This window comes from Tiliqua scincoides, chromosome 2 (assembly GCF_035046505.1).
Source record: "Tiliqua scincoides isolate rTilSci1 chromosome 2, rTilSci1.hap2, whole genome shotgun sequence".
Lineage (NCBI taxonomy): Eukaryota > Metazoa > Chordata > Lepidosauria > Squamata > Scincidae > Tiliqua > Tiliqua scincoides.
In genome coordinates, this window is record NC_089822.1 from 106,909,159 (window position 1) to 106,916,011 (window position 6,853).

A 6,853-nucleotide genomic window follows, 5' to 3' on the forward strand; every position below is an offset into this window, starting at 1 on the left:
AGCATGCTACCTATTGGCAGCAAGCCCAGAACATCAGTGAAGGCATATAAAGTTGGTTTCCATGGGGGGGGGGGCAGGTACACAGTGGCAAACAGCTGTCACCACCTTGGTTCAAGTTCTAAAGAATAAAGAAGGGCAGAACTGGAAGCTTAACAAATCTGCTATATAAGGGGTAGTGGTGTGTCAGTCAGGACACGTTCTGTGCAATTATTATTAAACCCATGAGTCTTGTGGCGCCTAGTTAAGTAACAGATTTACTGTAGCAACAGCTCTCATGGATTATGACAAACTTCATCATTGTAAGATTCTAGCAGATGTCAGTAAGATTCTAGCATTTGTTCACTCATGCTTCTATAAACCTTATTCCTGCCTCTTTGCTACACACCAAGGCATTCTAACCAAACCAACATCCACCATGCCAGTTATTAACAATATTCCCTAACAACTTGACTGTGTAATGATTGGCTAAGGTGCAACTGCTGCCATCTACTGAGAAACAATAGGACTTGCTCAAAAACCAGACTGCCCTAGTTTGGGGCAGTTTGTGTCACATACACAACTCTTTAACGGGACTCATTTTGCGTGAGTGTCTGCTCTAACAAAGCAACTCAGGAGCTTATTCTGCTCAAGGATTGAGAAGAAAACAATCTGGCAGCACAACCCTATGTTTGTCTACTCAGGAGGAAGGCCGACCAATTTCAAGGGGGCTACTCTCAGGTAGGTATGTATAAGATCACAACCTGAATCTCTCTCAACTGATAGCATATATGTGACCAGTTTATAAGCACAGCAATGCTGTGCTGGGTCTATTGGTTAAGTGATCAAAACAACAGATGTGTAACAATTTTTCTTGGGCAGACGGAACCCACATTTAAACAACACACTCCCATTTAAAGGCATCCCATCAGCACAAGTTAATAAGAGGTCTTTAAAGCATTATATGCTCTCCTAAAGAATGGAGTGTGACTGGTTTGCCCTTAGAATCTCAAAGCTTAAAATTCTAAATTTTCCAAGAGTAAATAATATAACTTGCACATAGCACCAGAATGATAGTTGCAGGTGTTTTCAACTTGTCTCAACTTTTTAACATATATTTTCACTGAACTCTCATGCTTTATGGGACTACTGGTTGCCATTAACTAACAGGCTCTTTTCCCAGGAACAGGGAAAGATAAATAGAATGGCTTATTACGTGCAATCTGATCATATGCAAGTGCACTCAGAAACCATTAAATTCTGAGGCCCACCAGTACAGAGCCCACAGAGTTCTCAAGTACAGCCACACTGGAATGCTACACACACATGTACTTTTCATGCTATTATTATTATTTATGCTTGAGAGCCAGGGTGGTGTAGTGGTTTGGGAGGTGGACTTAGACCCGGACAATCCAGATTCAAATCCCCCCCTCAGCCACAAAGCTTCCTGGGTGACCTTGGGTCAGTCACTTTCTCTCAGCCTCACCTACCTCACAGGGTTGTTGTGAGGACAAGAAGGAGGGGAGTAGCTGTGTACACCACCCTGAGCTCTTTGGAGGAAGGGCGGTATAAAAATGTAAAAAATAAAAATAAGTATTTCCCATATGGCATCCTTTAGTCTCGGAAGACTATGGTATCGCGCTCTGAATGGTGGCTCTGGGACAGTGTCCTCTCCAGTACGCGAAGCCTGGGTAAAGTAGGTATGGAGGATAGGCTGTTACCCATGCAGCAAATCCCCCCTCTCCTCGTTGCTGAAATGATCCAATGGAAAGGCAGAGGCCAATACGGTTGGTTCCAGCGGCGTCGCAGGAGTTGCCAGAAAGTGACTGTGTTCAGCCATGAACTGCCTCAGGGATTCCGGCTTCTGATTTTGCCTCGAGGTTGACTCATATTTCCCATATGAGGCTCCCCCAACAAGCTAAACAGTGACTTTAAATCTGGCGGCCTATGCTGCATAGCCAATACTGAATTTCTGTCCCAGTTTGCAAGCAGCCTCCAGGCTGGACTAGTTCCAGGTAAAAGTAACAAGCCTGTTCCGATTAATTTTCTCCCCCTGTCCCAAAATATTACTTTAGGAGTAATACTGTGCGTGCCCTGCAAACAAGGCAACTTGTGAAGAAGCACAGGATTATACCTACTATACCTCTTCGGTTACGAAGGGTATACTGATGATGGTGATCCAGGCACAGTGTGACTACACCCATGGCCAGAACAGACCTGTGGGATGCCATATCTTGTGTAAAAACAGGCTTGACTCAGGAGAAAATGGTGTCTAAGGGGCTATGGACATTACGCCACTCCCCTATTGCTGCTGCAACACATGCTCAGGCCCACCCACCACCATCACTATCACCTTTTTTCTCCTCCCTCAACCCACTTTCTCTTCAGTTTAGAAGCAGAGGCAGCCACAGTGGCAGTGTCACAGCAGTGGAAACTTCCTTACCAGAGGGCCATCACTGCTACCTCCTCCTCCCTCCTCCCTCTCATCCCAAGTTGGCCTCCTTGACCACTTGGTAGCCACAGGTTTGGAAGACCTCTTCCCCCTTACATCCTCCTCCCCCCTCCGCAGGCGATCTCTTTAGCAGCAGTCCTCTTCCTGAAGAGACAGCCACTACACCTCCGTTTAGAAACAGAGGAGGCAGAGGCAACAGAAACATTTTTCTAACCAGGGAAGAAGGCTGCTGTGCCCACTACTATCTTCTTCTCCCTTCCCAGCACTGCCACAAACTTCAGCAATGGCACTGGCCTCTAGCTCATCTTACCTCTTACCACTCTATTTCTGAAATAAGAGTGGCACAGCACAAGTGAGAAGCGGGTAGGGGGGCAAGAGGCTATGTGAGATGGCCACAGTGGTTAACAGGCACATGGTACCACCTGCACCTACCCACTGCCTAAGGCAGTCTGCTTCACCATGCCTTGCTGCCGGGCTGGGTCTGGAGTAAAAGCAACCCCAAGGCACAATGGGGTCAGAAGGATCCATAGCACACTGGTAGAAAAGCAGTAAAGAAATTTTAAGCAGCAGAGGCACAAGGCCACATGGCCAAAACTATTCAGCACAGGCATGGCTGCCCTGCCAAGGGGACTCAGGAGCATCTAAAAGCCAGATGGCAAGTTGGGGGGGGGGGTGACTTCTTCAATCCCCACCCTGTTCAGCAGCACTTCATCTACTACTACTACTACTACTACATCTACTACTGCCTTTGAGCCAGCACCCTGGAAAGGCAAGGGTGCAAGCAACAAAAAAGTGACCAGTCTTCCTTGCCCTCCCACCATTTTCAAGAGGCAGGAGCAGGCCAACTTGTAGAGGAAGAGGTGGTGGTGGTGGTGGTAGCAGCTGGGAGCAGCAGAAAGGGTGGGCATCTCAGGGCCAAGCAGCCAAAGAGTTTAAGTATAACACAAGATATAGACATAGAAGACTGTATGTTCAGGGGGGGGGGGCCGACCTGTAGAAGAGTTGGTGCTGGTGGGTAGTGGTGGCAGCTGGAAGCACACCTCAGGGCCCAGGTGGCCCAAGGGCTTCAGTATAAGGCAGGATAACTTGTTAAACTGAAGACATAGAAGACTGGGGGGGGGGCAGGGTGGTAGAAGAGAAGGTGGTGTTGGTGGTGGGAGCTGGAAGCAGGAGAAAAGACGGACACCTCAGGGCCCAGGTAGCCAAAGGGCTTCAGTAGAACTCAAGATAACTTGTTAAACCCAAGACATGGAAGACTGTGCATGGGGGGGGGGGTATACCTTTGCCTTCTCCCACAGCCGCCCCCTTTCGCATTGCACTACCACTAGCCTCAAGCCCCCAGGAGTAGACCATGCAGGCAGGTGGGCAGCCACCTCTGCAGCTCCAGCAGGCCTCCCTTTGCAGCCCAAGCGCCCCCCCTCCCTCGCTCGACCACCAGCGGGCTGCGTCCTCCAAGCCGCCCGCTCAGCTGTGCGGAGAGGAAGAGAAGGCAGCCCGGCAGCGGAGCCGAGCCGAGCCAGCCAGGCAGCCTGCAGAGCGTGGAGCACCGCTGCAAGGCGAGGCGGGACGGAGCCCGGTGCTGCCGAAAGAGGGGAGCAGGGCTGGCTGGAGGCGGTGGAAGCCGCGCCCGAGTGGGCTCCGAGAAGGGAGCCCGCAGGGGAGCGAGGGGAAGGCGGCCCCGGGAAGCAGCAGGCGACTGACCTCTCCGCCGCGATCGCCCCATCGTGCAGCTCCCGCTGGACGGAGCCCAGCCACGCAGCAGGCGAGTCCCCGCAGCTTCAGCTCAGCGCTGGCAGCTCCAGCTACAACTCCAGCTGCCGCAGCGCTTTCCGCTTCCTGCGCCCAGGAGGAGGAGGACGGCGCCGCCCCGCCCCGCCCCGCCTCGCCTCGGCCTGCCGCGATGGTTTTCCTCCCAGTCCCAGGAAAACGTCCAGCAGAGGACTTGCTGGGAACTTTAAGGGTTGGGGCGCTGCGAGGTGGGCGAGAACGGTACAGCCAGTCCTGACCATGCGTAGTAACCCTGGAGTGAAATTGCAATCCCATCCACACTTTCCTGGGATTAAGCCCCATTGACTATCATGGGACTTACTTCTGAGTAGGCGTGCATAAGATTGGGTTTATTTCTTCACTCAGCGTGTGGTTAATCTGTGGGACTCCTTGCCACAGGATGTGGTGGTGGTGGTGTCTGGCCTGGATGCCTTTAAAAGGGGATTGGACAAATTTCTGGAGGAAAAATCCATTATGGGGTACAAGCCATGATGTGTATGTGCAACCTCCTGATTTTAAAAATGGGCTACGTCAGAATGCTGGATGCAAGGGAGGACACCAGAATGCAGGTCTCTTGCTGTCTTGTGTGCTCCCTGGGGCATTTGGTGGGCCTGTGAGATACAGGAAGCTGGACTAGATGGGCCTATGGCCTGATCCAGTAGGGCTGTTCTTATGGCTCAGGCAGCAATCCTATCTACACTTAAGTCCCATTGACTCTAATGGGACTTACTTCCGAGTAGGCATGCATATGCTTGGGCTTTCCTATCCACACTTTCCTGGGAGTAAGCCCCATTGACTAAAATGGGATTTACTTCTGAGTAAGCATGCATAAGAGTGGACTCTCATGCTGCAATCTTATCCCCGCTTTCCTGGGAGTAAGCCAATCTCTATAATAGGATCCACATAGCTCCCAAAACAACCCACGCAACAGATCAAAACACCCAGTTTGGTAAATCAACAGCAAATACTACCATCACTTCTGCTGATCTATTTTAGCTGTTCAGAGGGAAAACCCTTCTTTTAAAAAAAAGACTCTGTGTTACTACATTATTAGGACATACCTGATTATAGAGGAATGTTCAGGCACCTGGAATTCTACCCCTCAATTATTTACAAAGGTGTATTTGATCCTTTCCCAGCTTGGCTTTCTAGCTTAAGTACTCCTTGAGCTATTTGCTAGGTGGTGGACCGATCTCACCTGGTCTCCAATAGCTTGAGCATGGGGAGCAAATCCCGTACATTAGCTGTCCTTCCAAGCAGCAAACCTGCTAAGTTGGGAGCCTTGAAAGCAACAACTCTCCTGAAACCCATCCTCATCTCAGAACAGTAGGATGCTGCTTCCACGCCCCCTCCAAAGCCATGGATCTATCTAGTTCAGTGGTCCCCAAACACCAAGACCCACTTTCTTAAATGTTTCCATAGGGCTCAAAACATTTTCCTGTCAGCTATCAGTTTTGTGACCCACCAAAAATCAGGTTGCAACCCACCAGTGAATCCCAACCCACATTTTGGGAACCACTGATCTAGTAAAAACAATTCAGAGCACCACCACCTGTAACTGTTAACCCCCAACTCACAATTTGCCACAGAGGACCTAGAGTTTTTTTTTTCCTTTTAAAATCGTGTGTTCATGTATGGGTTTTTTTGCTGACAATATTGCTAAGCAGCAATTCTGGTTTTACACATTATAGATTATGTGTTATACCTAGGCAAGGCTGCAACTGCTCAGTAAGTTATTTTGAACCCTAATCTTCCTCTTGCTATGTTCCTCTTTTTTTTTTTTTACCAAAAACATGCACAAAACAGCTGCTTTAGGCTCTATTCTGCTGTTCTCCTCACACTACTAAGGCTTCCTTTGATCCAGGCCTCAGTCTTAAACCTTCTTTTCAGCATTCGGAATGTTCACCCTTAGAACATGAGGGAGGTGTATATAAATAGTTGTATAGTGGAGCACATGTATACAATGCCAAGTCCATGTGGGTGGTATCTCCTGTTGAAGGATCTCAAATAGCAAAAATGGCAAAGGTTTGTTCAGATCTTGCAGCAAATCCCTATAGATAAGAAGTGGTACAACTCAGGTCTTGTCCCAAATGTTTATTTTAGTGCAGTAATTGCATATTAGTTACATGAGATCAAGAAGATATCCCTGAAGGCTGTGTTTCTGTGCCACATCTCCTCATTTGCCTATTACTCAAACTGCTGTATTTGGACACTGGGGAAACAAAATCCACCATCACCCCCCCATCACATTTGTGAGCAATGTGTGGAATGCCTTTGCACCTGTAACAAACACCTACACCAGAGTCATTAGTGATGTATAAAAGGGTTTCTCACTCACTCCCCCCTGTTGATTGACAGCTCACTCTAATAACCGAAGTATTGTAAGTTCAAAGCCAAGCGCTGCACTCATATGGGGGGGGCATGAGACAGATATGCAGCACCACAACATTATGGCACTGGATTCCCTCTCCCTTTGCTTACCTGCAAGGGGTTCGTTGTGCTTTCTTCTCGTGTTGGGGTGGTGAGGTGGAGGTTCCCGGGGCAGAAAGAATCCCCAAGAAGTTTGCGTGTGGAGCCACTTGGGGCGGAATCCCTGCAATAAAATTTCAGAGAAGACAAGTGTTAACACAGTAATTTTTCATACCTGTTGTGAGGAAC